At 41.2% G+C, this 27,559-nt stretch overlaps 9 non-coding genes across 9 annotated transcripts; all 9 read right to left on the bottom strand.

Moving 5' to 3' along the window:
• Positions 1 to 380: 380 nt before the first annotated feature.
• trnap-ugg (transfer RNA proline (anticodon UGG)) lies at positions 381 to 452 on the bottom strand. Its single transcript has one exon. It is a non-coding gene; the product is annotated as a tRNA-Pro (tRNA).
• A 1,848-nt stretch (positions 453 to 2,300) lies between these two features.
• On the bottom strand, positions 2,301 to 2,372 carry trnap-ugg (transfer RNA proline (anticodon UGG)). The gene has a single exon. It is a non-coding gene; the product is annotated as a tRNA-Pro (tRNA).
• A 12,684-nt stretch (positions 2,373 to 15,056) lies between these two features.
• On the bottom strand, positions 15,057 to 15,128 carry trnap-ugg (transfer RNA proline (anticodon UGG)). Its single transcript has one exon. It is a non-coding gene; the product is annotated as a tRNA-Pro (tRNA).
• Positions 15,129 to 16,014: 886 nt separating this feature from the next.
• On the bottom strand, positions 16,015 to 16,086 carry trnap-agg (transfer RNA proline (anticodon AGG)). Its single transcript has one exon. It is a non-coding gene; the product is annotated as a tRNA-Pro (tRNA).
• Positions 16,087 to 16,972: 886 nt separating this feature from the next.
• trnap-agg (transfer RNA proline (anticodon AGG)) lies at positions 16,973 to 17,044 on the bottom strand. The gene has a single exon. It is a non-coding gene; the product is annotated as a tRNA-Pro (tRNA).
• An 886-nt stretch (positions 17,045 to 17,930) lies between these two features.
• On the bottom strand, positions 17,931 to 18,002 carry trnap-agg (transfer RNA proline (anticodon AGG)). Its single transcript has one exon. It is a non-coding gene; the product is annotated as a tRNA-Pro (tRNA).
• An 886-nt stretch (positions 18,003 to 18,888) lies between these two features.
• Positions 18,889 to 18,960, bottom strand: trnap-agg (transfer RNA proline (anticodon AGG)). Its single transcript has one exon. It is a non-coding gene; the product is annotated as a tRNA-Pro (tRNA).
• An 886-nt stretch (positions 18,961 to 19,846) lies between these two features.
• Positions 19,847 to 19,918, bottom strand: trnap-agg (transfer RNA proline (anticodon AGG)). The gene has a single exon. It is a non-coding gene; the product is annotated as a tRNA-Pro (tRNA).
• Positions 19,919 to 20,806: 888 nt separating this feature from the next.
• Positions 20,807 to 20,878, bottom strand: trnap-cgg (transfer RNA proline (anticodon CGG)). Its single transcript has one exon. It is a non-coding gene; the product is annotated as a tRNA-Pro (tRNA).
• Between the last annotated feature and the right edge of the window lie 6,681 nt (positions 20,879 to 27,559).

The raw sequence follows: 27,559 nt of genomic DNA, 5'->3' as shown, positions 1-27,559 counted from the left end.
CAGACTTTGTGATCTCTAATAGCCCTTTTCCACTTGCACCTACCTAACTTGGCTTAACTTGACTCAGTTCGATCTTTAGAGTTTCCATTAGGTGATAGTACCTGGTAACAGGTATTTTTTAGTACCTGCCCAGTAAGGTTTCCAAGGCAATCTCAAAATGTGACATATACAGTTTGATTGGCAGGGACTGTGCAGTCAATGGCATCACTCAATGAGTCATGAGAGTGACTCCTTCAAAAAATCAAAAACGTTAATTTAGAAAGACAAATTGGTGTCACAGATCACATTGAAAGGTTTGGCACACAACACATTTACAATGCCCCAGAAGCAATGTGACTTGCCAAAGAATTCCATGAAGCTAAGGGCTTGAGATGTGAAGGGGGCTCGTCCGGGATTTGAACCCGGGACCTCTCGCACCCAAAGCGAGAATCATACGCCTAGACCAACGAGCCACAGGAAGCCTGTGCTTAAATCTGGAACTCTGAAATTATAGACTTAAATCTGCCTTCAAATTCAAGCAGGAATGTTTTTAAGCTCTCTTCAGTATTCATTTTTGTACTTTCAGGCCTTTGCTACTGACAAGCTCCAACAGGGAGGACTCCAGAGGGACTGCACACAGTGAATGAGAAAAAAGGGTTCCCAGTCATCCAGGTCATGGTAGTCTGATGAGCTTTGAAAGAAAGCAGCTGGAATTCTTTAAGTTCCTTGAAGACCTTTCACCTCTCCTCTGAGAACCTTCGTTAGATCTAAAAGTAAATGTTGGAGAGTCCCAGGTATTTAAACCCCAGAGGGGGTTTTCTTTACCAGGGTCGTTGACCAACTATGAAACACATCACATGAGCCAAGATGTGAAAAAAGGCGTGGGTAATTATCAGCAGAGGTTTCGGGTGAAACCATTATGAGACCTTGACATATGTGGTTTAATGTCTTTACACCGAAATTGAATGGCCTCAATTTCGATCAGACTTTGTGATCTCTAATAGCCCTTTTCCACTTGCACCTACCTAGCTTGGCTTAACTTGACTCAGTTCGATCTTTAGAGTTTCCATTAGGTGATAGTACCTGGTAACAGGTATTTTTTAATACCTGCCCAGTAAGGTTTCCAAGGCAATCTCAAAATGTGACATATACAGTTTGATTGGCAGGGACTGTGCAGTCAATGGCATCACTCAATGAGTCATCAGAGTGATTCCTTCACAAAATCAAAAACATTTTAGAAAGACAAATTCGTGTCACAGGTCACATTGAAAGGTTTGGCAAACAACACATTTACAATGCCGCAGAAGCAATGTGACTTGCCAAAGAATTCCATGAAGCTAAGAGCTTGAGATGTGAAGGGGGCCCGCCCGGGATTTGAACCCGGGACCTCTCGCACCCGAAGCGAGAATCATACGCCTAGACCAACGAGCCACAGGAAGCCTGTGCTTAAGTCTGGAACTCTGAAATGATAGACTTAAATCTGCCTTCAAATTCAAGCAGGAATGTTTTTAAGCCCTCTTCAGTATTCATTTTTGTACTTTCAGGCCTTTGCTACTGACAAGCTCCAACAGGGAGGACTCCAGAGGGACTGCACACAGTGAATGAGAAAAAAGGGTTCCCAGTCATCCAGGTCATGGTAGTCTGATGAGCTTTGAAAGAAAGCAGCTGGAATTCTTTAAGTTCCTTGAAGACCTTTCACCTCTCCTCTGAGAACCTTCGTTAGATCTAAAACTAAATCTTGGAGAGTCCCAGGTATTTAAACCCCAGAGGGGGTTGTCTTTACCAGGGTGGTTGACCAACTATGAAACACATCACATGAGCCAAGATGTGAAAAAAGGCGTGGGTAATTATCAGCAGAGGTTTCGGGTGAAACCATTATGAGACCTTGACATATGTAGTTTAATGTCTTTACACCGAAATTGAATGGCCTCAATTTCGATCAGACTTTGTGATTTCTAATAGCCTTTTTCCACTTGCACCTACCTAGCTTGGCTTAACTTGACTCAGTTCGATCTTTAGAGTTTCCATTAGGTGATAGTACCTGGTAACAGGTATTTTTTAGTACCTGCCCAGTAAGGTTTCCAAGGCAATCTCAAAATGTGACATATACAGTTTGATTGGCAGGGACTGTGCAGTCAATGGCATCACTCAATGAGTCATGAGAGTGACTCCTTCAAAAAACTCAAAAACGTTAATTTAGAATGACAAATTGGTGTCACAGATCACATTGAAAGGTTTGGCACACAACACATTTACAATGCCCCAGAAGCAATGTGACTTGCCAAAGAATTCCATGAAGCTAAGGGCTTGAGATGTGAAGGGGGCTCGTCCGGGATTTGAACCCGGGACCTCTCGCACCCAAAGCGAGAATCATACGCCTAGACCAACGAGCCACAGGAAGCCTGTGCTTAAATCTGGAACTCTGAAATTATAGACTTAAATCTGCCTTCAAATTCAAGCAGGAATGTTTTTAAGCTCTCTTCAGTATTCATTTTTGTACTTTCAGGCCTTTGCTACTGACAAGCTCCAACAGGGAGGACTCCAGAGGGACTGCACACAGTGAATGAGAAAAAAGGGTTCCCAGTCATCCAGGTCATGGTAGTCTGATGAGCTTTGAAAGAAAGCAGCTGGAATTCTTTAAGTTCCTTGAAGACCTTTCACCTCTCCTCTGAGAACCTTCGTTAGATCTAAAACTAAATGTTGGAGAGTCCCAGGTATTTAAACCCCAGAGGGGGTTGTCTTTACCAGGGTCGTTGACCAACTATGAAACACATCACATGAGCCAAGATGTGAAAAAAGGCGTGGGTAATTATCAGCAGAGGTTTCGGGTGAAACCATTATGAGACCTTGACATATGTGGTTTAATGTCTTTACACCGAAATTGAATGGCCTCAATTTCGATCAGACTTTGTGATCTCTAATAGCCTTTTTCCACTTGCACCTACCTAGCTTGGCTTAACTTGACTCAGTTCGATCTTTAGAGTTTCCATTAGGTGATAGTACCTGGTAACAGGTATTTTTTAGTACCTGCTGTTACGGATTCAAATATTGGGAATGGATACAGGAGGAAAACCCAAAATAACCACACTGGTCCGGCCGGGTCAAGTCAAACGATGATTTAATGAACACACGCGTGGGAGATGGACACCATACAACAGACAGCATCAGATCTCAAAATGGTGGAGCCTTGATCAAACTCTTATAGCCTCTAGTGGCCCCCACCTAATCATCAGAGCCTAAACATTCTTTCTCACACAGCGCCTAAGCTACGACCTTGGCTCCCTGTTTATCTGCTCCTGATGAAATGGGGCAGTATGCTCTGTTCTCTTCTAATCAGACAAATGAGACGATGACTTTCTGTGAACAGTATTTCTTATAACTCAGCAGTATAATGCATCATAAAACAATATCATTCATTCACAATAAATCAACAGTCTAATGTAATGCAAATCAGTTTACCAAATGTAATAGTTATCACCTTCTTCTAGTTCAGGAGCATATTGCAAACTGAAACTACACAATAATTCACAATCTTTAATTAGGGGTCTAACATGGCATAAAATAATATCATAATCCGACAATTCCCCCTGTTGAGCTCTTTAGACATAAAGAGCTCACTTACACCCTGCAATCCAGTGTTGCCGGGTTCATTTTTCCTTACTCCTCAGGCCTTTTGTCCCCCTGTTGGGTGAACCATATGTGAGATGACCTCTGTGTTTACGCAGTTCAGATGCAAGAAAAACTTTTATTACAACAACAATAGTAGGTACAGATGATACTCCCATCACTCCCCAGTTCTCCCACAGCTTTATTTCGGTGCTACCTTATACCCTCCAAACGTACTCGGACTAGAACCTCTGTCCGAGGAGCTTTTAACCTTTATTTTATTGCTGTAGGCACCAGTGTCTTCCAGTCGGTTATTCTCTGCTCTTGTTTCCTTCAACCTCAGGGGTTAGACAACCCTTCAGTCGTTGCACAGATCAGGGGATTATTCTGCCCCGATTTCAAACAATGATCTGTGTATTCTGGGATCACAGCTGTGTTCCCCAGGAAAAGGAACAGAAAGGTGTTCTCCTTATGACCAACAGCCTCTCGAACGTCGTTGGTGTGGTGTTCCTGGATTTCCGTCAACCCCTTCGTGGTTATTGCTGTGTTTATTTGATCCATCCTTTTTATGTGACTAACTCGAGCCCAAAATGCCATGACACTTGAACCCCGTTGATGTTTCAGCAGTCACCGTGTCTGTCTCTGCTGCCAAGCATCCTCGTATATCTGTGACCTCGTCTGGTGTCTGTTCTTTTCTCTGTAAGAGACAGAAAACCAAAACACCTCTCTTCCTAGCTCTAACAATCTAATGTTGCTGTCTACTGATCTTTTGGTGATTCAGAATTGGTTTAGAACATTCAGAATGTCCCAAGGACTTATCCTAATTTAGTGTATGTGTGTGTAAGCGTGTTTGCATGTAACCCGCTGCACTCAAGGCATTTCTTACACTTTATCAGTCCGGACTATCGCCGAACGAAGCTTATGACCTTCAAAAGACCGAGTGCCAACTCATTATAAGCACATTTGCAAGATATGTATAAAAATGATTAAAACCACTCATTCTAATAAAAGACATAAAAAACAAATTAGCCATTTCTAATTCTAACATGTGTCCATTCAATTAAGCTGGAAAATTAAAAAAAAGGTTAGTGACCTCATATCTTAGAAAGTATCAGACTTTCTCCTATCCAGTGTCGTTGCTCCAGTCTTGTTATTCTGTGTTAGGGAATGAAATCAATTTAATTGTCATGTTAGATCTGTTCAACTCCTGGCTCCGCCCAGAGCCTGCGTCTTCACAATCGTCTACAAACAAAACCTGTATTATTATGAACTTCACTTCAACATGAACTTGTTGACTACTTTTGACACCTGTAGATAGAAGATTAACATGGGGTTATAACAATCACTGTAATACAAATGTTAATATGTCAATAGCTTCAATAAATGTTCAATGCAATGCTTGTTATATGATTCTGATGTAACAATAATGCTGATGCTAAAATAACAGTAAAACACACCCTTTTTATCCCTTACTGACCACAGCAGGGGCATCTATGTTTTAATTCAGCCATGAATCCAGCTCACCTGGTTCATCACTCAGCCCCACCGGCACTGGCATTTGACAGCGTGGCGCTGCATGTTCTTCCTTTAATGTCACTATTTTCAATCTGTTAATTAGAGTACTTAAACATGAAGTAGACTACGTCCACTACAAGTCAATACAGCTGTAAATGTGGCCAATTATCAATCTATTACCAATCAATAACAAAAAATAGCTTTTATTTTATGCATGCTTTTAGTCAACCACTCACCCACAGGATCTCCAATCCCAGAAAATTCCTTCTCCTCATTTAATGAGTCTGTCCTCCTTCCATGCCCTGGTAACTGGTCCATCCAGAGCTGTATCATTATCAAATATACATACAACAAGCCAAACCACACTTTGGTCACACCAACCCTTTTCCGCCCTGAAGATGTCCAACGCCATCTTAGTCTGGACTGTCAAAGGTGATTTTAACGCTGATTGTTCCGACAATCCATTTATAACATTTCCTGGTCAGATTAGCCAATCCCTGCACACTAGAATAAACATAATCAACATGATCAACATTTTTCCTGCATGTTATTTCACCATCTTATTAATTCCAACGCTCCATCCTTATGTGGTTTGCTACATTATGTTTATCTAGAACTCCACTCTGTCTCTAAATGTTTGAAGAATTTTTCATGTTTGGGGTCAAGTTTTAAGAATTTGACCATACGTGAAATTAATGGTGTTATTGTAACATGGTAGACTAGTGTGCCTGTGTTAATTCAGCTCCATATTATTGTGTGAAGTTGCACTGGGTTGGGAGTGGTTTTTTGTGCGTGTGTCACATTTTTTGTGAGCCAATGCCTGGAATTGGGTTGGACTAATTACAGGCAGGTGTACTTGATTGCACTGATACACTGGTCTACTTATAGCCCACACTACAAACACTGCTGTGTCATTTTGTCTCTCTGTGCATGTATGTAATGTGATAATCTGATATGTTTGGGATGGATGGGTTTTGCGCTATGAATTTTATACTGAAGGTGTCATTTTATCTCTCTGTGCAGGCCAGGGCCTATTATATGCCACAGCCTAAAGGCAGCAGAGTTTCAGAGGCTGGAGTGATCACTGGCTATATGCTTGCAGGGTAGTGGGTCTCCAAGGACAACTTCTACCCCTGTTAAAGGCAACATGTGGAGTGCAACTGGCCGTGTGGCATAGCTGGCTCTGGCCTTGGGACTGTGTGTTTTTATTTGATTCATAAATGGGACACTGGACTGTTTTATCTTTTATCTCTTGATATTTTTAGTCACTAAATTATCTTTTAGAATTTTATTGACTGTCATCGTTTTGCCCACGACTGAGACGGTTGGTCAGACCTGAAATCTTTCTTTGGGTGTGTTACATTATCACCCCCATCGGGGCTTACCTTTCCCACTTCTGATGATATTCCTCCCTATTCTTTGCAAGTACCCGCTTTTGGTGGCGAGAAACTGTTGGTGTGGTCAAGTGGGTGCTGTAAAAAACAAAAGCTCAGGACAGAACAATTATCAGTCATGTACTTCATACAAAATTAGCATATATTCAATTTCATATTGATCCTCTGAGTGTAATGGTACATTTTAATTTGAATTTATCAAAGCTAAACACAATAATTTTTCTTTATTTTGCTCTTGTTCTTGTGCAGCACCACATGCCCCTGTCGGTTCTATCTTACTTTTCTAAATTATTGACTATTTCAATGGAGAACCTAAATGACGTGGACCAAGGTTTGTCATTACATATCTCTATTTTGAATGTGACAAGTCTATCATTCCCCTGTTATTCATACACAGCAAATTCAAAAGTGTTAAATGTTTTGGTATTAGTAGTCTTAGAGTTAATTTTACTCTAAGTAGAGTCACATTCTTTTAATGTAACTCTGAGGTGTAAAATGATAGTAGTTAAAATCGAGTGTTAAAAATGAGTGTTTCTATTTCAAATCTGGAGGTGTTACAATGGAAACATTAACGCTTGACCTCTTAACTCTGAACTCCTACAGGGGCTATGACACCAATAGAGTAAATTCACAGACTCCGCCCCCAGCACGGCTCCAATCGAAGCTGAAGTGAAGCCGTTTCAAAACATTTTGCTCTACATATTTGAGTTGTTTGCCATGCTTGGTAAGTCATGTTTTCAAAGATTGTTTCAATTATTGTTATTAGCTTTTACTTCTGTGGCTCTTTGGAGTTGAGACAAAGCTGTGTGAAAGGCATTAGCCATGTTGCTCGCTGATAGCATAATATTCTGTTTTAGCTAGCTGAAAGGTATTGTTTGCGGGCAAATACCACAGCCTTGAAAAAAGCTTACATGTGAATTTTCAGTCAAATTTCTTGGTCAAATACACTTAAAACAATGTCTAGAATGTGAAATGTTGATATAATGGTGCTACTTGAAGCCTGAAAACGATCTCCCATAAAACGAGCAAACAGCAGTAGCAGACGTCCTGACTGGGTTCTACGTTAGCATTTAGATCCCTCCAGAGTTTTGTGCACACGGTTTTAGGTAAAAATGAAAAAGGTTGAGGTTTTACATTTAGTTCAGTATTACCTGTTGTCTGTGTCCTTGTCTTTTGGGAAAATACTTTACACAAGTAATGGCTCAAAAAGGATTCCTTTTTTTTTTTTTTTTTTTTCACTGTGCTGCAATTGATTTGTGCCATTGATTAGTGTCAACTAATTTTTATTCAATCTCCACATAGGATATGGTTGTGAAGATGGAATATGGGGGAGAGCAGAAGTGCGTTGAAGTTCCACAAAGTGATGAATGAAGGACATGCATATTGTATTTTGTATTTATTGAAATAAGTGATGAGAACGCTGTTATTTGCGTTTACCAACTCACTTATGTCAGACCTTTTGATAAACGAAATTCTAATGAAAGTGAGAACATGTACACTGTTACATCTTTCAGAAAATGTTTTGAAATTGTGGTGCACAGTTCAGAATAAATGTTTTTTTAAAAACCATTGCGTCTTTTTAGTAAATGTTTATTTCCAAAAGAAATTTCTAGAAGTTCAGAACAGTAAAATTCCCGCTTTTTAGAATTAATTAGAAGATAACTCTTACGTAGCTAAACTAAAATACTCTTTGAGAGTTAATATATATAAACTCTTAACACCAAGTGCCAAATTATCAATTCCAGAGAGATTTGGTGTTTAACACTAAATCAGAGTTAACGTACCAACTCTCCAAAAAGAGTCAAATCAACACTCTCTGGTGTGGACCCATATAGACACTTTAAAAATGTTGAAATCAAATCTGACAGTGTTAATTTGGACATGTGGATTTGCTGTGTAGGTATCAATAGAGTTTTTTCTTGCTTTTTCTATCAAAATTGATTGACTTTTTACAGTGGCCCGCTATGGTTAATAATAACATGTTCAGTCATGAGTGAAATCAAAGCTTCTCTTCACTTTAGCATTTAACATTCCCAACAATATAATGTGCTGCATTAATCGAAACACAGCTAATAAAACACAATTTTCTTGATGGAAACATCAGTAGCTCAAAATTAGCAACCAAAGGGTTAAGTCACACTCATGTGAAACTACAGCCTCCCCCCCTAGTCTCTGTCCTCCTACTCCTGCAAAAACAAAACAAAGCGAGACAAAACATCCACCCTTCTTTTACAAGCTGGGTGAATTGTTTGTAGACATGTACTAATCCTAAAGTCGGTATCGTTTTTGTCTCAGTGTCAAGTCAGTTTAAACATTTAGTCGTCAGTCCATCACAGTCCAGTCACATGCATACATTCACACACATTCATACCAGATATTGCTGATAATGGAGTCTCACGCGCAACCTATTCGAGGCTCCATCACCAGCAAGATGACGTCATCATTTTAAAGGAAAACAGTTCCTTGTTTTTTGACTGGATTGACTCGCTGCAATCCTTTTAGGCTCAGGACTTCTCATGTGATCAATGTCCCATATAAGTGAATTTCTCCCAAGCCCATTATAATCATGGAGAAAAATACTTTGCGACTGTTTCTAGTAATCATGTTTTATAGCGCTTTAAAGTTCAATCTCTCAGGCCTGGATTAAAGAGCTGATTTATTAAATCAGGAACTCACAAAATACCAAAATATCACCACCGGTGGATCACTCCTCTCAGATGTTCTTATTTCAGTGCACTGTAACAAAAGCAAAGACAAACGTAACCAATAAAATACTCATATAATAACAAATACTGGGGCCCGTTGGAAACATGTCCAAGCATAAAACCATCTTTCTCTCTCTTAGAGAAAGAAAACAATCCAAACCTCACTGATAAAATCAACCTAGTGTTAAGCAAAACCCAAAATCAACCAAAACTTCACCAGAAAGTTTTTCTCCGTCCCGGGACAATATTGTGTAGGCATACAGGTACAGTAACTTCTTTTTGCACTGACAAAAACATGTTGGACTTATTTCAGTCAATAGTGGACACTAGTTGCCCACAAATGTTTTGCTTTGGTAGAAACTTAAACAACTGAGTTAAATCAACACAACCTTTTCATTATTCAGTAAACCTGTGCATTTTGAGTTTATATTACACGATTAAGACATGTTCAGATGGAGTAAGTTAAGCTCCTGGAATATTTTAATCCTTCACAATTCTGTCATTTTATTTCAACACTATTCAATAACTTTTATCCAAATTCTACTTGGTCCCTTAAATACTACATGTTGTCTTCATATTGCCTACGGTTCAACAAAGTCTAAATTCTGATTACCATAAAAATTGAATGGGTCTACACCAACTACCATCCTCCTATCTTTATCCTAATTGCACGAGGGCTGGGAAATAACTCTAAAGTGATAGGTTACGAGGCAGGGTGCACCCCGAACAGGTCACCAGTCTATCACCTAGAAACAAACAACCATTTACACTTACATTCACGGATAATTTAGAATCATCAATTAACCTAGCTCTAACAGCTGCATGACTTTTCACTGTGGCAGGAAACCAGAATACCCAGAGAGAAACCACTGCAAACTAGCCAGACTGTGGACTTGCACCCAGGACCTTCTTACTGTGGAGCAACAGCACTCACCAGCATGCCAACAATGTAGGAAATACAGGGAAGCTATGATTTCCTGTTGAATTTTATACAAATCTTTAAAGCCTGAGGCAATTGTGTTAAATACATGTGGGATGCTTACATAAATCCAAGGGCTGGCCCCCTTTTCTTTTCTTCTTTTTTTATTTTATTTATTATTATTATTATTTTTTTTTTTTCTTTCAGTGTGTTCCTCCTTCAATTAAATCTCAATCACAAAAATGTGGCGCTCCGAAATAAGGTTCACACCGTTAATTCATCATTTTCACTCTGTACCACTGCTCCTTATCAGGCTGTGCGAAGCACAGTAAACAATTCAGTTGAGGCCTTGAGCCATAAACAGACATCACTCACAGACATTGTTTTCATAACCAAACTGCTCTAGACCCTGTCCCCTAAATCTACACAAATGCCCTCTGGGTGACATGAAATGCATTTAACCAATTAACAATCAATGGCTTCTTGTTGTTGTAACAAATTCTGTATTTGGACGTTTGTGTGCAGCATTTTGCGTATCAGCATAGCATTTGTTAGTAAAGCATTCTTCATTGCAGCAGCGTGTGTGTATCACTCTTCATTGCACAAACATGTGTATGTGTATGTGTGTATGTGAGTGTGTGTGTGGATCACTTCTCAGTGAATTGAATCAGCATTTTGATTTGTGTGCGTGTGTGTGTGTCATTTCTCAGTCAATCAACAAGTGCATATGTGTTCATATGTGTGTTTCTCTTGATTCTGAGTCAGTGTATGTAGAGGTGTGTGTTTGTGTGTGTGTTTGTGTTCATCACTTTCCTGTTCTGGTGTTCTGGGTAAACCATGGCCTGAAGCGTGCTCTGGGGTCCTGCTCTCCTCCTTTTCAGTCCGTTTGGGTCCATTGGTGCTGCTGCCCAAAGTTCTCTCCATACTGGTTCTGGCCCCAATTGAGGCAGTCCTTTTCTCCAGTGTCCTGCATCTTCTCCTTGTCCAGCTTCTCCTTAACTTGACCCTTTTTGCTTCTGTAAGTCCTTCAGGGTTTGCTCCTGCTGTTGGAGCTTCTCGTCAGGTTTGGCAACCTCCTGCTCCAGCAAGCTCCGGGCTGATTTCAAGTCCTGTATCTGGGACTCCAAGCCTGACTGATGGGTTCGATTAGCAGCCAGCTCCTCCTGAGGCATGCTCAGTTTCTGCTCTGATGTCTTGAGCTCTCACTGAGGGCAGAAACCTCAGAGTCTTTTCCGTACACGTCAGATTGAAGTTTATTGATGTTTTCCTTGCTTTGCTCCACGGCCTTCTGCAGCTCTGCTGTCCAGCTCTTCTCAGAGGTCAGCTCCTGACCGAGCCCCGACACCTGTGCCTTCAGCTTATGTTCTTCTGCTGCTTTTGTCCAATCTGAGGTGCCTTCTGACCTCAGTTACTCCTCGTGTCTCTGGCACGCCCTTTTTGCTGCCCGATCCTCCGTGTTGGTCCATCACTGTCCTGCACAGTTTTAATGCAGAGTTGTTAAGGTCAGCATTCTTTTGCTCGGCCTCACTTTTCATCCGGGCTTAATAGGCGTCTCGTCACAGCTCTGTCAGCTGAAGCTGTCTGGAAATCTCCCCCGTGTAGTGAAACGGGCCTTGGATTTAACGTTCTCCGTCTCCGCTGCATGAGATAGCTTTCCTGCAGCACTGTTGACATTCTCAGGCTGTTGTTGTGAGTCCAGCTGCTGTAGCATTTGGTCAGGGTCACATCAAAGATGGTAGAAGGGAGAGCCAAGATGGTAGAGGGGAGAGCAGGAGTCCAGGTCAGCCTCGGCTTTCCGGGCCGACAAAGCAGCCTGTAATTAAGCATAAAGAGAAAAAACAAAAACAAAACAAAAACAGACGAACAGGAAAATGATGTTGTTTGAAAATGATGTTGTTTTGGCTGTGTTATTCAGAGAGGGGCCAGGCCCTGTGTCAGCCTTCTCCCCCCCTTTTTTTTGTTTTTTCTCACTATATAATCAACTCATAACCCACCAAGTTGACAGGACAACACAGGTACACGTTAAAATTCTTAAGATCATGTTTAATAATTCAAAAAAGGAATTTTATTTCATTCAGTAATCACTTATATTAATCAATCAGAGGAAAACATGTCACAATTTGACTCTTTTAACCACTAAATTTGTTGTTTCATCACTGGTTTGTGATTTACCAGTGTCTGTCTTTTTGAAGTCAAGTTGTTGTCCTGCAACCCAGAGAGTTTATTTGTTAGTAGTGGATAGACTTTATCATTTAACATCAGGTGTATGTTAAGTTTTGCTGCTTTAACCTTGCTGGAAAATCTTCACGTGTTCATGAATGTAAGCTGTTTCTTCATTGCGTGTGTGTGCGTTTGTGGGTGGGATATTTTAACTTTTTTCTCAAACAAGGCATTTCTCTAATTGTGTATGTTTTTAATTTTGTTTCCCAAATTTTGATTTCCCACCTTAAATAACAGCATTCCATGTCTTCAGCCAGGAATTAGAGCTTGCTTGTGAGATTCAGGGACACATGGTGCCAAAAACAATTCAGTGAAAAACTTGCCTGAAAATTTCCAGTGATGGTAACCGATAACTGGAGGAGAAGATGTCCTTTAAGCTTCTTTTTCGGGTGGGGACAAAGTGAGAGGTCAGACTGTAAAATTTTGAGCCAGAGCTTGGCATGTGTGTCGTCCCAATTTTGTTAATCTATCCTTTTGCTGCTGTACTCAGGTCTCCTGGTTGAGAGAAATCCACCTGTATTAAGAGACTAAAACATTCATTTACTATTTTTCTTAAAACATCCATTTGGTTCATCTACCTAGATTTTACTCTCTCTTGGTGCATAGTTCACACAGTCAGGCAGCTGCCTTTTATGGGCATGCAAGTTTCCGGTCACTTACCCCCAGCAGCTGCGAAGCCGTCTCTCCTATATCAAAACTCAGCCAAACATTAAACATTCACCGTAGTCATTCAAAACTTTATTTGTAATATTGTAATCAGCAAAATCAGCGTTTTAATTACAGGCATGTATCATTGTTTGCAAATCATACTTATAAAACTCAATAACACGCTAAACAGGAAGTCCTCTGTGGGCTTCACAGCAGCCACCTCATTTGCATGTTCACACACCGTCTAAAAATAGCTTGCAGCGCTGCAGCGCGCTGTCGTCACACACAGCCTCGTTTCACACTCAACTCTCTATTATATTTTACAAAGACGTCTTATATTTACAATCACTCTCAGGCCTGAAAGTTTTAGCGCCTACACAATTTTGACAAATTTAAGATAACGGGTCCAACCGAAGAAAGTCCAACTTTTTTGTAATCAATTAACCAGTATCAGACTCTAACTGTATCTGGCCTAATCTCTAAAATCCCTAACTCAATTTAAAGTGTCCAAAAAAGCGCAGATACCGTTCAACACGGTAAGGAGACTCTAACTCCTAGTTATTCTGGAGTGCCCCAAGCTCCACAGTGACCAACTGACTATCCCTCAAAGAGGACAAGGCCTAGGCGTCCCTGGCCTTGGCAAGCGTTACCTCTGAGCACTGCGCCTCCTAGTGGACTCTAACCACCGTTCTAACAAAATTTATAATACTTTTAAACAACAGACAACACCCAAAAACAAGAGTATGACTGAGGCAGATGCAACGTTATGGACAATGGAGACTCTAACTCACAACATGGCCAACACAGATGCAATCCTTAGACCAATGGAGACTCTAACTCACAAAATGACCAATTCCCTATCAAACTACCTGAGACTCTAACTCAGTATTATTTTCCTTTACCTTGGGACTCTAACCCAGTATTATTACCTTTACCTGAGACTCTAACTCAGTATTTTTACCTTTACCTGAGACTCTAACTCAGTATTTTTACCTTTAAGCTTATTTCAAGTTTCAAAACTCATGAGATTTTTCATCAAAATCAAAACAGGCCTTCACCAGTAATTTCAGTGAGTAGACTTTTAATTTATACAGTCCAATTTGGCACAGTTTGGATTTACATTCAACAGGTTGTGCCTCACCTTTAAATGTGCCGGCTTGCCCACTCACGTCAGACCACTGGCTCGTGCCTGCCCGTTCAACCACCTCGGACCGTCCAAACCTCCAAAACTTCCATCCCAATACCACAGGACGAGCCCCCAAAACTGTTACGGATTCAAATATTGGGAATGGATACAGGAGGAAAACCCAAAATAACCACACTGGTCCGGCCGGGTCAAGTCAAACGATGATTTAATGAACACACGCGTGGGAGATGGACACCATACAACAGACAGCATCAGATCTCAAAATGGTGGAGCCTTGATCAAACTCTTATAGCCTCTAGTGGCCCCCACCTAATCATCAGAGCCTAAACATTCTTTCTCACACAGCGCCTAAGCTACGACCTTGGCTCCCTGTTTATCTGCTCCTGATGAAATGGGGCAGTATGCTCTGTTCTCTTCTAATCAGACAAATGAGACGATGACTTTCTGTGAACAGTATTTCTTATAACTCAGCAGTATAATGCATCATAAAACAATATCATTCATTCACAATAAATCAACAGTCTAATGTAATGCAAATCAGTTTACCAAATGTAATAGTTATCACCTTCTTCTAGTTCAGGAGCATATTGCAAACTGAAACTACACAATAATTCACAATCTTTAATTAGGGGTCTAACATGGCATAAAATAATATCATAATCCGACACTGCCCAGTAAGGTTTCCAAGGCAATCTCAAAATGTGACATATACAGTTTGATTGGCAGGGACTGTGCAGTCAATGGCATCACTCAATGAGTCATGAGAGTGACTCCTTCAAAAAACTCAAAAACGTTAATTTAGAATGACAAATTGGTGTCACAGATCACATTGAAAGGTTTGGCACACAACACATTTACAATGCCCCAGAAGCAATGTGACTTGCCAAAGAATTCCATGAAGCTAAGGGCTTGAGATGTGAAGGGGGCTCGTCCGGGATTTGAACCCGGGACCTCTCGCACCCAAAGCGAGAATCATACGCCTAGACCAACGAGCCACAGGAAGCCTGTGCTTAAATCTGGAACTCTGAAATTATAGACTTAAATCTGCCTTCAAATTCAAGCAGGAATGTTTTTAAGCTCTCTTCAGTATTCATTTTTGTACTTTCAGGCCTTTGCTACTGACAAGCTCCAACAGGGAGGACTCCAGAGGGACTGCACACAGTGAATGAGAAAAAAGGGTTCCCAGTCATCCAGGTCATGGTAGTCTGATGAGCTTTGAAAGAAAGCAGCTGGAATTCTTTAAGTTCCTTGAAGACCTTTCACCTCTCCTCTGAGAACCTTCGTTAGATCTAAAAGTAAATGTTGGAGAGTCCCAGGTATTTAAACCCCAGAGGGGGTTGTCTTTACCAGGGTCGTTGACCAACTATGAAACACATCACATGAGCCAAGATGTGAAAAAAGGCGTGGGTAATTATCAGCAGAGGTTTCGGGTGAAACCATTATGAGACCTTGACATATGTGGTTTAATGTCTTTACACCGAAATTGAATGGCCTCAATTTCGATCAGACTTTGTGATCTCTAATAGCCCTTTTCCACTTGCACCTACCTAGCTTGGCTTAACTTGACTCAGTTCGATCTTTAGAGTTTCCATTAGGTGATAGTACCTGGTAACAGGTATTTTTTAATACCTGCCCAGTAAGGTTTCCAAGGCAATCTCAAAATGTGACATATACAGTTTGATTGGCAGGGACTGTGCAGTCAATGGCATCACTCAATGAGTCATCAGAGTGACTCCTTCACAAAATCAAAAACATTTTAGAAAGACAAATTCGTGTCACAGGTCACATTGAAAGGTTTGGCACACAACACATTTACAATGCCCCAGAAGCAATGTGTCTTGCCAAAGAATTCCACGGAGCTAAGAGCTTAAGATGTGAAGGGGGCTCGTCCGGGATTTGAACCCGGGACCTCTCGCACCCTAAGCGAGAATCATACGCCTAGACCAACGAGCCACAGAAAACCTGCGCTAAAGTCTGGAACTCTGAAATGATAGACTTAAATCTGCCTTCAAATTCAAGCAGGAATGTTTTTAAGCTCTCTTCAGTATTCATTTTTGTACTTTCAGGCCTTTGCTACTGACAAGCTCTAACAGGGAGGACTCCAGAGGGACTGCACACAGTGAATGAGAAAAAAGGGTTCCCAGTCATCCAGGTCATGGTAGTCTGATGAGCTTTGAAAGAAAGCAGCTGGAATTCTTTAAGTTCCTTGAAGACCTTTCACCTCTCCTCTGAGAACCTTCGTTAGATCTAAAAGTAAATGTTGGAGAGTCCCAGGTATTTAAACCCCAGAGGGGGTTGTCTTTACCAGGGTGGTTGACCAACTATGAAACACATCACATGAGCCAAGATGTGAAAAAAGGCATGGGTAATTATCAGCAGAGGTTTCGGGTGAAACCATTATGAGACCTTGACATATGTGGTTTAATGTCTTTACACCGAAATTGAATGGCCTCAATTTCGATCAGACTTTGTGATCTCTAATAGCCCTTTTCCACTTGCACCTACCTAGCTTGGCTTAACTTGACTCAGTTCGATCTTTAGAGTTTCCATTAGGTGATAGTACCTGGTAACAGGTATTTTTTAGTACCTGCCCAGTAAGGTATCCAAGGAAATCTCAAAATGTGACATATACAGATTGCATGAAAGGGACTGTGCAGTCAATGGCATCACTCAATGAGTCATGAGAGTGACTCCTTCACAAAATCAAAAACATTTTAGAAAGACAAATTCGTGTCACAGATCACATTGAAAGGTTTGGCAAACAACACATTTACAATGCCGCAGAAGCAATGTGACTTGCCAAAGAATTCCATGAAGCTAAGAGCTTAAGATGTGAAGGGGGCTCGTCCGGGATTTGAACCCGGGACCTCTCGCACCCTAAGCGAGAATCATACGCCTAGACCAACGAGCCACAGAAAACCTGCGCTAAAGTCTGGAACTCTGAAATGATAGACTTAAATCTGCCTTCAAATTCAAGCAGGAATGTTTTTAAGCTCTCTTCAGTATTCATTTTTGTACTTTCAGGCCTTTGCTACTGACAAGCTCCAACAGAGAGGACTCCAGAGGGACTGCACACAGTGAATGAGAAAAAAGGGTTCCCAGTCATCCAGGTCATGGTAGTCTGATGAGCTTTGAAAGAAAGCAGCTGGAATTCTTTAAGTTCCTTGAAGACCTTTCACCTCTCCTCTGAGAACCTTCGTTAGATCTAAAACTAAATGTTGGAGATTCCCAGGTATTTAAACCCCAGAGGGGGTTGTCTTTACTAGGGTGGTTGACCAACTATGAAACACATCACATGAGCCAAGATGTGAAAAAAGGCATGGGTAATTATCAGCAGAGGTTTCGGGTGAAACCATTATGAGACCTTGACATATGTAGTTTAATGTCTTTACACCGAAATTGAATGGCCTCAATTTTGATCAGACTTTGTGATCTCTAATAGCCCTTTTCCACTTGCACCTACCTAGCTTGGCTTAACTTGACTCAGTTCGATCTTTAGAGTTTCCATTAGGTGATAGTACCTGGTAACAGGTATTTTTTAGTAGCTGCCCAGTAAGGTTTCCAAGGCAATCTCAAAATGTGACATATACAGTTTGATTAGCAGGGACTGTGCAGTCAATGGCATCACTCAATGAGTCATCAGAGTGACTCCTTCACAAAATCAAAAACATTTTAGAAAGACAAAGTCGTGTCACAGATCACATTGAAAGGTTTGGCACAGAACACATTTACAATGCCCCAGAAAAAATGTGACTTGCCAAAGAACTTCACGAATTTAAGAGCTTACGATGTGAAGGGGGCTCGTCCGGGATTTGAACCCGGGACCTCTCGCACCCTAAGCGAGAATCATACGCCTAGACCAACGAGCCACAGAAAACCTGCGCTAAAGTCTGGAACTCTGAAATGATAGACTTAAATCTGCCTTCAAATTCAAGCAGGAATGTTTTTAAGCTCTCTTCAGTATTCATTTTTGTACTTTCAGGCCTTTGCTACTGACAAGCTCTAACAGGGAGGACTCCAGAGGGACTGCACACAGTGAATGAGAAAAAAGGGTTCCCAGTCATCCAGGTCATGGTAGTCTGATGAGCTTTGAAAGAAAGCAGCTGGAATTCTTTAAGTTCCTTGAAGACCTTTCACCTCTCCTCTGAGAACCTTCGTTAGATCTAAAAGTAAATGTTGGAGAGTCCCAGGTATTTAAACCCCAGAGGGGGTTGTCTTTACCAGGGTGGTTGACCAACTATGAAACACATCACATGAGCCAAGATGTGAAAAAAGGCATGGGTAATTATCAGCAGAGGTTTCGGGTGAAACCATTATGAGACCTTGACATATGTGGTTTAATGTCTTTACACCGAAATTGAATGGCCTCAATTTCGATCAGACTTTGTGATCTCTAATAGCCCTTTTCCACTTGCACCTACCTAGCTTGGCTTAACTTGACTCAGTTCGATCTTTAGAGTTTCCATTAGGTGATAGTACCTGGTAACAGGTATTTTTTAGTACCTGCCCAGTAAGGTATCCAAGGAAATCTCAAAATGTGACATATACAGATTGCATGAAAGGGACTGTGCAGTCAATGGCATCACTCAATGAGTCATGAGAGTGACTCCTTCACAAAATCAAAAACATTTTAGAAAGACAAATTCGTGTCACAGATCACATTGAAAGGTTTGGCAAACAACACATTTACAATGCCGCAGAAGCAATGTGACTTGCCAAAGAATTCCATGAAGCTAAGAGCTTAAGATGTGAAGGGGGCTCGTCCGGGATTTGAACCCGGGACCTCTCGCACCCTAAGCGAGAATCATACGCCTAGACCAACGAGCCACAGAAAACCTGCGCTAAAGTCTGGAACTCTGAAATGATAGACTTAAATCTGCCTTCAAATTCAAGCAGGAATGTTTTTAAGCTCTCTTCAGTATTCATTTTTGTACTTTCAGGCCTTTGCTACTGACAAGCTCCAACAGAGAGGACTCCAGAGGGACTGCACACAGTGAATGAGAAAAAAGGGTTCCCAGTCATCCAGGTCATGGTAGTCTGATGAGCTTTGAAAGAAAGCAGCTGGAATTCTTTAAGTTCCTTGAAGACCTTTCACCTCTCCTCTGAGAACCTTCGTTAGATCTAAAACTAAATGTTGGAGATTCCCAGGTATTTAAACCCCAGAGGGGGTTGTCTTTACTAGGGTGGTTGACCAACTATGAAACACATCACATGAGCCAAGATGTGAAAAAAGGCATGGGTAATTATCAGCAGAGGTTTCGGGTGAAACCATTATGAGACCTTGACATATGTAGTTTAATGTCTTTACACCGAAATTGAATGGCCTCAATTTTGATCAGACTTTGTGATCTCTAATAGCCCTTTTCCACTTGCACCTACCTAGCTTGGCTTAACTTGACTCAGTTCGATCTTTAGAGTTTCCATTAGGTGATAGTACCTGGTAACAGGTATTTTTTAGTAGCTGCCCAGTAAGGTTTCCAAGGCAATCTCAAAATGTGACATATACAGTTTGATTAGCAGGGACTGTGCAGTCAATGGCATCACTCAATGAGTCATGAGAGTGACTCCTTCACAAAATCAAAGACATTTTAGAAAGACAAAGTCGTGTCACAGATCACATTGAAAGGTTTGGCACAGAACACATTTACAATGCCCCAGAAAAAATGTGACTTGCCAAAGAACTTCACGAATTTAAGAGCTTACGATGTGAAGGGGGCTCGTCCGGGATTTGAACCCGGGACCTCTCGCACCCTAAGCGAGAATCATACGCCTAGACCAACGAGCCACAGGAAGCCTGTGCTTAAATCTGGAACTCTGAAATTATAGACTTACATCTGCCTTCAAATTCAAGCAGGAATGTTTTTAAGCTCTCTTCAGTATTCATTTTTGTACTTTCAGGCCTTTGCTACTGACAAGCTCCAACAGGGAGGACTCCAGAGGGACTGCACACAGTGAATGAGAAAAAAGGGTCCCCAGTCATCCAGGTCATGGTAGTCTGATGAGCTTTGAAAGAAAGCAGCTGGAATTCTTTAAGTTCCTTGAAGACCTTTCACCTCTCCTCTGAGAACCTTCGTTAGATCTAAAACTAAATGTTGGAGAGTCCCAGGTATTTAAACCCCAGAGGGGGTTGTCTTTACCAGGGTCGTTGACCAACTATGAAACACATCACATGAGCCAAGATGTGAAAAAAGACGTGGGTAACTATCAGCAGAGGTTTCGGGTGAAACCATTATGAGACCTTGACATATGTAGTTTAATGTCTTTACACCGAAATTGAATGGCCTCAATTTCGATCAGACTTTGTGATCTCTAATAGCCCTTTTCCACTTGCACCTACCTAGCTTGGCTTAACTTGACTCAGTTCGATCTTTAGAGTTTCCATTAGGTGATAGTACCTGGTAACAGGTATTTTTTAGTACCTGCCCAGTAAGGTTTCCAAGGCAATCTCAAAATGTGACATATACAGTTTGATTGGCAGGGACTGTGCAGTCAATGGCATCACTCAATGAGTCATGAGAGTGACTCCTTCAAAAAATCAAAAATTTAATTCAGAAAGACAAATTGGTGTTACAGATCACATTGAAAGCTTTGGCACACAACACATTTACAATGCCCCAGAAGCAATGTGACTTGCCAAAGAACTTCATGAAGCTAAGAGCTTGAGATGTGAAGGGGGCTCGTCCGGGATTTGAACCCGGGACCTCTCGCACCCGAAGCGAGAATCATACGCCTAGACCAACGAGCCACAGAAAACCTGCGCTTAAGTCTGGAACTCTGAAATGATAGACTTAAATCTGCCTTCAAATTCAAGCAGGAATGTTTTTAAGCTCTCTTCAGTATTCATTTTTGTACTTTCAGGCCTTTGCTACTGACAAGCTCCAAAAGGGAGGACTCCAGAGGGACTGCACACAGTGAATGAGAAAAAAGGGTTCCCAGTCATCCAGGTCATGGTAGTCTGATGAGCTTTGAAAGAAAGCAGCTGGAATTCTTTAAGTTCCTTGAAGACCTTTCACCTCTCCTCTGAGAACCTTCGTTAGATCTAAAACTAAATCTTGGAGAGTCCCAGGTATTTAAACCCCAGAGGGGGTTGTCTTTACCAGGGTCGTTGACCAACTATGAAACACATCACATGAGCCAAGATGTGAAAAAAGGCGTGGGTAATTATCAGCAGAGGTTTCGGGTGAAACCATTATGAGACCTTGACATATGTGGTTTAATGTCTTTACACCGAAATTGAATGGCCTCAATTTCGATCAGACTTTGTGATCTCTAATAGCCCTTTTCCACTTGCACCTACCTAGCTTGGCTTAACTTGACTCAGTTCGATCTTTAGAGTTTCCATTAGGTGATAGTACCTGGTAACAGGTATTTTTTAGTACCTGCCCAGTAAGGTTTCCAAGGCAATCTCAAAATGTGACATATACAGTTTGATTGGCAGGGACTGTGCAGTCAATGGCATCACTCAATGAGTCATGAGAGTGACTCCTTCACAAAATCAAAAACATTTTAGAAAGACAAGTTGGTGTCACAGATCACATTGAAAGGTTTGGCACACAACACATTTACAATGCCCCAGAAGCAATGTGACTTGCCAAAGAATTTCATGAAGCTAAGAGCTTGAGATGTGAAGGGGGCTCTTCGGGGATTTGAAGCCAGGACCTCTCGCACCATAAGCGAGAATTATACGCCTAGACCAACGAGCCACAGGAAGCCTATGCTTAATAAAGTTTTACTTTATCTATCTAATCTATTCTAATCTCAGCCAAACCGATTTACTCAGGAACAAATAAAACATAGAAAAAGCCAATCAGCAACATTTTTTGGTTATGTAAGTGACTTATATATTAGCTGAGTATTTATATATTTAACCTGAGTAGCGAAAGACCGTAGTCATCTAAAAAATTATGTACCGGGAGTTTGCTTTTCTCTGCGGCTCTAGTGACCCTCGAGCTTCAGAGCAGCTATCGAGCTGGTGGGTAACAGTCATCTCCGACAACGTCGGAGAACTCTTACAAATATGTGATGTCTTGATAAACCGTGCAGATATTTGAAGTTTACACAGTTACATTCTCGACCGAAAATATGTTAAAAGTTCATTTTGTGACCCAGAAAGAAAGAAAGAAAGAGCAATAAGAGTGTTATTAAAAACCAGCCACCATTGTTGGAAACTGGAATTGGCTGGGCCGCGCTAGGAATTCTGGGAGAAAACAATCGTGATAGCTGGCCAGCAAAATAAAGAAAGTGTATGGCACTGAATGCGGACGCGTGTGAGTTCTTCTGCAACCGGAAGAAAAGTAGTCCACTGGCAGGAGAACAAACAATAGTCCTTTAAGGCTACTGCAAATGTAAATAGCTCACCTGAGATTGCTCTCCGGCACAGCTACAAGCCATGTGAGCTCGTAGCCCCTCCCAGTAGAGTGTACTACCACAGTCGACTGTTGTAAAGTAGCCGCAAATCAAGACGTGCAGCAAGGTCCGGGCATTCCTCGCTACACTGTACAGCATACACTACATTGTTAAGTTTGTGTTTTGGAGTTTTGTCTTTCAGGTGAACCAGTTTTTGTCTGAGTGTGTTGCTGGGTCTGAAATACACTGGGATGTCGTGCTTAGAGAAAACTCTCCTGAGTTTCTCTGATACACCGGCTACATAGGGGATGACAATGTTGTTGCGTTTGTCTTTCTTATTCTCCCTCGCTGGTGTCTGATCTCCTTTTCTGTGCATCTTTGCTGACTATATAAATGCCCAATTAGGATAACTGCATATTTTGAGTGCTTCCTTTACATGTGTGTGTTTCTTCTTTTCCCCTTCAGGCTTAGAGGGAACATGTTATGCCCAGTGGTGTAGAACATGATTACTCCAAGTTTGTGTTCCAGAGGGTGATGGGAGTCAAAGAGGAGGTACTGGTCTGTGTGTGTGGGCTTCCAGTAAACTTCAATGTTGAGGTTTCCATTCTCTTCGATGTGCACAGCACAGTCCAGGAAAGGCAAACTGTTATCCTTTGTGTCTTTCCTGGTGAACTTGATGTTTTTATCCACAGCATTAATGTGAACAGTGAAGGATTCCACTTCTTGTGTTTTAGTTTTGACCCAGGTGTCGTCCACATATCTGTACCAGTGGCTGGGTACTCTCCCTTTAAAAGAGCCAAGAGCCTTTCTTTCCACTTCCTCCATGTAAAGGTTGGCTACAATTGCTGAGACTGGGGAGCCCATAGCACAGCCATCTTTTTGCCTGTAGAAACCCTCATTGTATTTTACCACTTACCACTACATATTTCAAATGCAAGCTCCTTAGGTTAAGGATAAGGTGAAGGTAGAGGTTAGGGCATTGTTCAGGGTGCAAAATGCCATGCAAAAACTTTGTTCTTCTATGTTCAAACAAATAAACTGTCATGCCTTTAATGGAAAATTTCATGATACCAGGTGACTGGACAAACACCAGAAGTCTGGACTAACCTTAAAGTAGTAGGCAGTGAGACTCCAGAGAGGAGAGATTTGCAGTAGAGTAGCTGGCTGACACCCAAGAAGAATTGAGAAATCTTTCAATAGAAAACTACTAATAACATCAGCTGTCAAGGGTTGTCTCCAGGGTGTACAACAGCAGTGTTGTCAGTGGTGGTGGACAGTTTTTTTAACCCTGTAACTCTGATCCTTTCTAGGATGATGTTGAGTGTATATTTTCTGCAATTCTCTGGCCCAAATATTGTCAAAATAAACATAAACTAAGAATTTAAGTTAAACATTTGTCACATTTAACAGTGTTACAGTTCTAATAATGCTAATAAAAACAATGTGTGTGTGTGTGTGTGTGTGTGTGTGTGTTTGTGTGTGTGTGTGTCATGAAGTTCAGAGTGATGTGTACCGTCCTTGGCTTTTTTTGGCTGTTGTCTGTAGCTCATCAGGAACCATCTGTGGGGATAACAGATTTACTGTGGAACAGATTTTCTCATTTGTGAACACACACACACACACACACACACACATACACACACCTTTGAATCTATTGTACACTCAGTGACAGTATTACAATGGCCTTAACCCTTTCAAGGTCTCTTGGTTTTTCTGTACCTCTGGTAGTCTTTGTGGGTTTTTTTCATTGGCTTTCCTTAGCTTAGGCTGAAAATCTATAACCTATCAAGGTCTGTGAGATAAGCACACCGATTGTAATTTAGAGCAGCGGTCCCCAACCCCCGTGCCACGGGCTGGTACTGTGACCGTGGCGCAAAAAAGGTTGGGGACCGCTGATGTGGAGGACCCAAATGCACATATAATTAACACCAGAGGAACAACAGAGGACTGAGACAAGAGACTGAGACAAGAGGAAGCATGTCACAATGGCCTCGGAGAGATTCCTCGGGAACACATTATTTATCAAAGTAGAGAGAAAAGAGAAAGTTTATTCATGCAGGTCCATATGACAGAGAATATGCATCTTCTTTTTGTTTTATATTATAATTTATATTTAATTGTGTTGTGGTTTGCAGTGTTTTGTGTTGTTTCACTTTAAATTTGTAAAAGGAAAAAGCTGAAAATTTAAATAGTTAAAAGTTGAAATGTGAATAGTTGATTTTGGTATTATATGATTTATTTATTACATTTTATGTGGAGTGAATAAATAAAAGTATATTTACGGTGGCCCCTACAGACAAAGCACATACAAACTTCAAATCACGTACGAACCCTGAAGCACGTACAAACCCTGAAGCACGTGAAAACTCCAAAACACGTACAAACTCCAAAACACGTAAAAACACGTACAAACTCCAAAACATGTACAAACTCCAAAACACGTACAAACTCCAAAACACGTACAAACTCCAAAACACGTAAAAACACGTACAAACTCCAAAACATGTACAAACTCCAAAACACATGAAAACTCCAAAACACGTAAAAACTCAGAAGCACATAAAAACTCCAAAACACGTAAAAACTCAGAAGCACATAAAAACTCAAAACACGTAAAAACTCAGAAGCACATAAAAACTCAAAACATGTACAAAACACAACAGAAGTGCTCCAGGATGCTAGGGGAAGTGTTGAACTTTTGTTACCTAGTGGCTACACAAGCCAGCAAGTACCAACGACCGGATTTGGTGTGTGGTAATAACAGGTAAATGAACATATTTTTCTTTTTTATTATTTGACTATACATGAATGCTTGTATATAAATACACAAACAATACACACATGCTTTCATGCTTTTAATTGTGTAATTTAAGTGATCTAGGTAGCTCTGTTTTGGAAGTTCAGTTCATACTAGAAATGTGTTTTGGAGTTTGTACGTGCTTTTTGGAGTTTGTACGTGTTTTGTCTCTAGGAGCCACCGCATATATTTATATATAAACATATATAAATAAAATCACTTTTTTTTTTACATTAGTAATTCCTTTTGTTTAGTACCACCTTCGCTGTTGTGATTGGTGTGGGGGTAGGGACAGGCTTAGGGCGTCGGGGGGGTTCCCCAGGAGCATCTTCCTTGGGGGGCTCAACTCGGGATAGCGGTCATGGCCTATTAGGGGCTCTGTTGGCTCTTAGGTGATGGTTTCCTCGTGGCTGCGTGCAGCGGGGCTAGGGGAGGGTCTGTGCTGATGGACGTGGGTTACTGACCTGGTAGCCTGGCTGCCCCTGGGTGGGTCCGGGACGGGCGTGAGGTTCTGGGGGTGCTCCGTCTCTGGGCTGGGGCCCTGGCTGGGCCTTGGAGGCTTGGGTCCTGGTCGGTGTGTTGGCGGGTGTATGGGGGCCCAGCCCTGGCGCAGGGTTCCGCCAGTGCATCGAGCCACCTGGGGGGCTCTTCAACTGTTGGGGGGGGGGTGTTACATCTTGCAGGAGCTCTCCTCTCTTCAGGAACTCACTCTGCAGGAGGGGGAGATACAGGAGAGGTGGAGGAAGATCTCAGCCTGGGCGTCTATTGTCTTGTGTAGTCTGGAAGATGAGTGGATGATGGGGTGGGTGCAGTTTTCTCTTTGGTGGGGTCGGTTAAGTTAAAGTTAAAAGATTAAAACTAATAAAACAAGTTTTAAAAAGAGACTTTTCCATTTGATTACATTTTGTATGATGATTATGCAGAAAAAGTAGAATTGGGCTGCAAGATCTATCACTTTATCACCTATTCAGGTTGTAAATCGTGTTTTTAAAAAGTAACTAAGGAATTAAGTAATTAATTACCTTTGAAGATAAGTAATCAGTAAAGTAACGGGATTACTTTCTTGGGGACGTAATCAGTAATTAGCTACTGATTACTTTTTTCATGTAACTTGACCAACACTGCTTGTTACTAACAAGAGCTTAACAGATGGACTGGCGAAGACGGGATATCGACGCTGGTCTTAAATACTGCCTTGCTGATTGTCCTGGATCTCGATCAGGTGAGTAGAGCAGGTGAACTGATGTGGACTCCGCCCAGGGACAGATGCACAGGGAGGCAGTGGAAAAGGTAGTTCACCCAGACCATGACAAAGACCCATCCATCCTAATCAGGGTCAGAGGGAGCTGGAGCGTATCCCAGCTGCCACAGGCCAAGAGACGGGGTACAACCTGGAACCTGGACAGGTCACCAGTGTGTCGAAGGGCTAAAGCTAATTCCAAAAAACATGGGACGCTGCCTCAGACACTGCAAAGGATTTGTGTATTCAATAAATTAACTTTACAAAAGTTGATTTATTTAGCAATGAATCTGCATTTATGCACATTGTTGTCCACAGAATGAAAAAATCAAAAATGATCAAACTGTGGAACATATGAAAGCATTTTAAAAATGATAATCTGTTATTGTTGAAATAAATATTTCACAAAATTTCACAAATTTTTTCTGTGTTTTTCTGTTTTCTGTGAATCAAAGGAGAACCAGCAAGGCTGTGTGTCCTTTATTTATCCAGGTAAAAATCTAATTGAGATTAAAAATCTCATTTTCAAAAGAAACATGGCAACAAATGTCAAAAATAGATGTACCACATAAGTATATAACATTTTTTTAAAAAAGAAATACAACAACAGATCATTAAGAGTAGGGATGGGTATCGTTTAGGTTTTATCCGATACCAGTACCAAACCGGTACTTTTGAAACTGTGCCGGTGCTTAAACGGTGCTCGAACCAGTGCTCGAACCGGTGCTTAAAGAATGGAGAACACAAAATTGGTCCAAAAACCTCTCATGTTCAGCTGTGTTTTTTTGTAAAAAGATAACAATGTTAGCCTTTTCTGCAGCTATAGGGGATTTATGGCATCACTCTTGGCTGGAAGCAGCTTAAACAATGGAAAAAACACAAAAACCTCTCATGTTTAACTGTTTTCCACTTTTTCTTTGGTCATTTTAGCCTTTTTGTCCAGGGTGAAGGGAGTATCTGCCATCAAACAAGAAGACAGCCGCATGTAGCTATGATGGTGTTTGCTAGTTCACCTCACATGCATTAATGTAATAACGTGGTTA

The sequence above is a fragment of the Neolamprologus brichardi genome, chromosome 14 (assembly GCF_056152115.1).
Source record: "Neolamprologus brichardi isolate AB-2024 chromosome 14, ASM5615211v1, whole genome shotgun sequence".
Taxonomy (NCBI): domain Eukaryota; kingdom Metazoa; phylum Chordata; class Actinopteri; order Cichliformes; family Cichlidae; genus Neolamprologus; species Neolamprologus brichardi.
The sequence above is the reverse complement of the archived record's forward strand: the minus strand, read 5'-3'. Positions and strand labels throughout refer to the sequence as shown.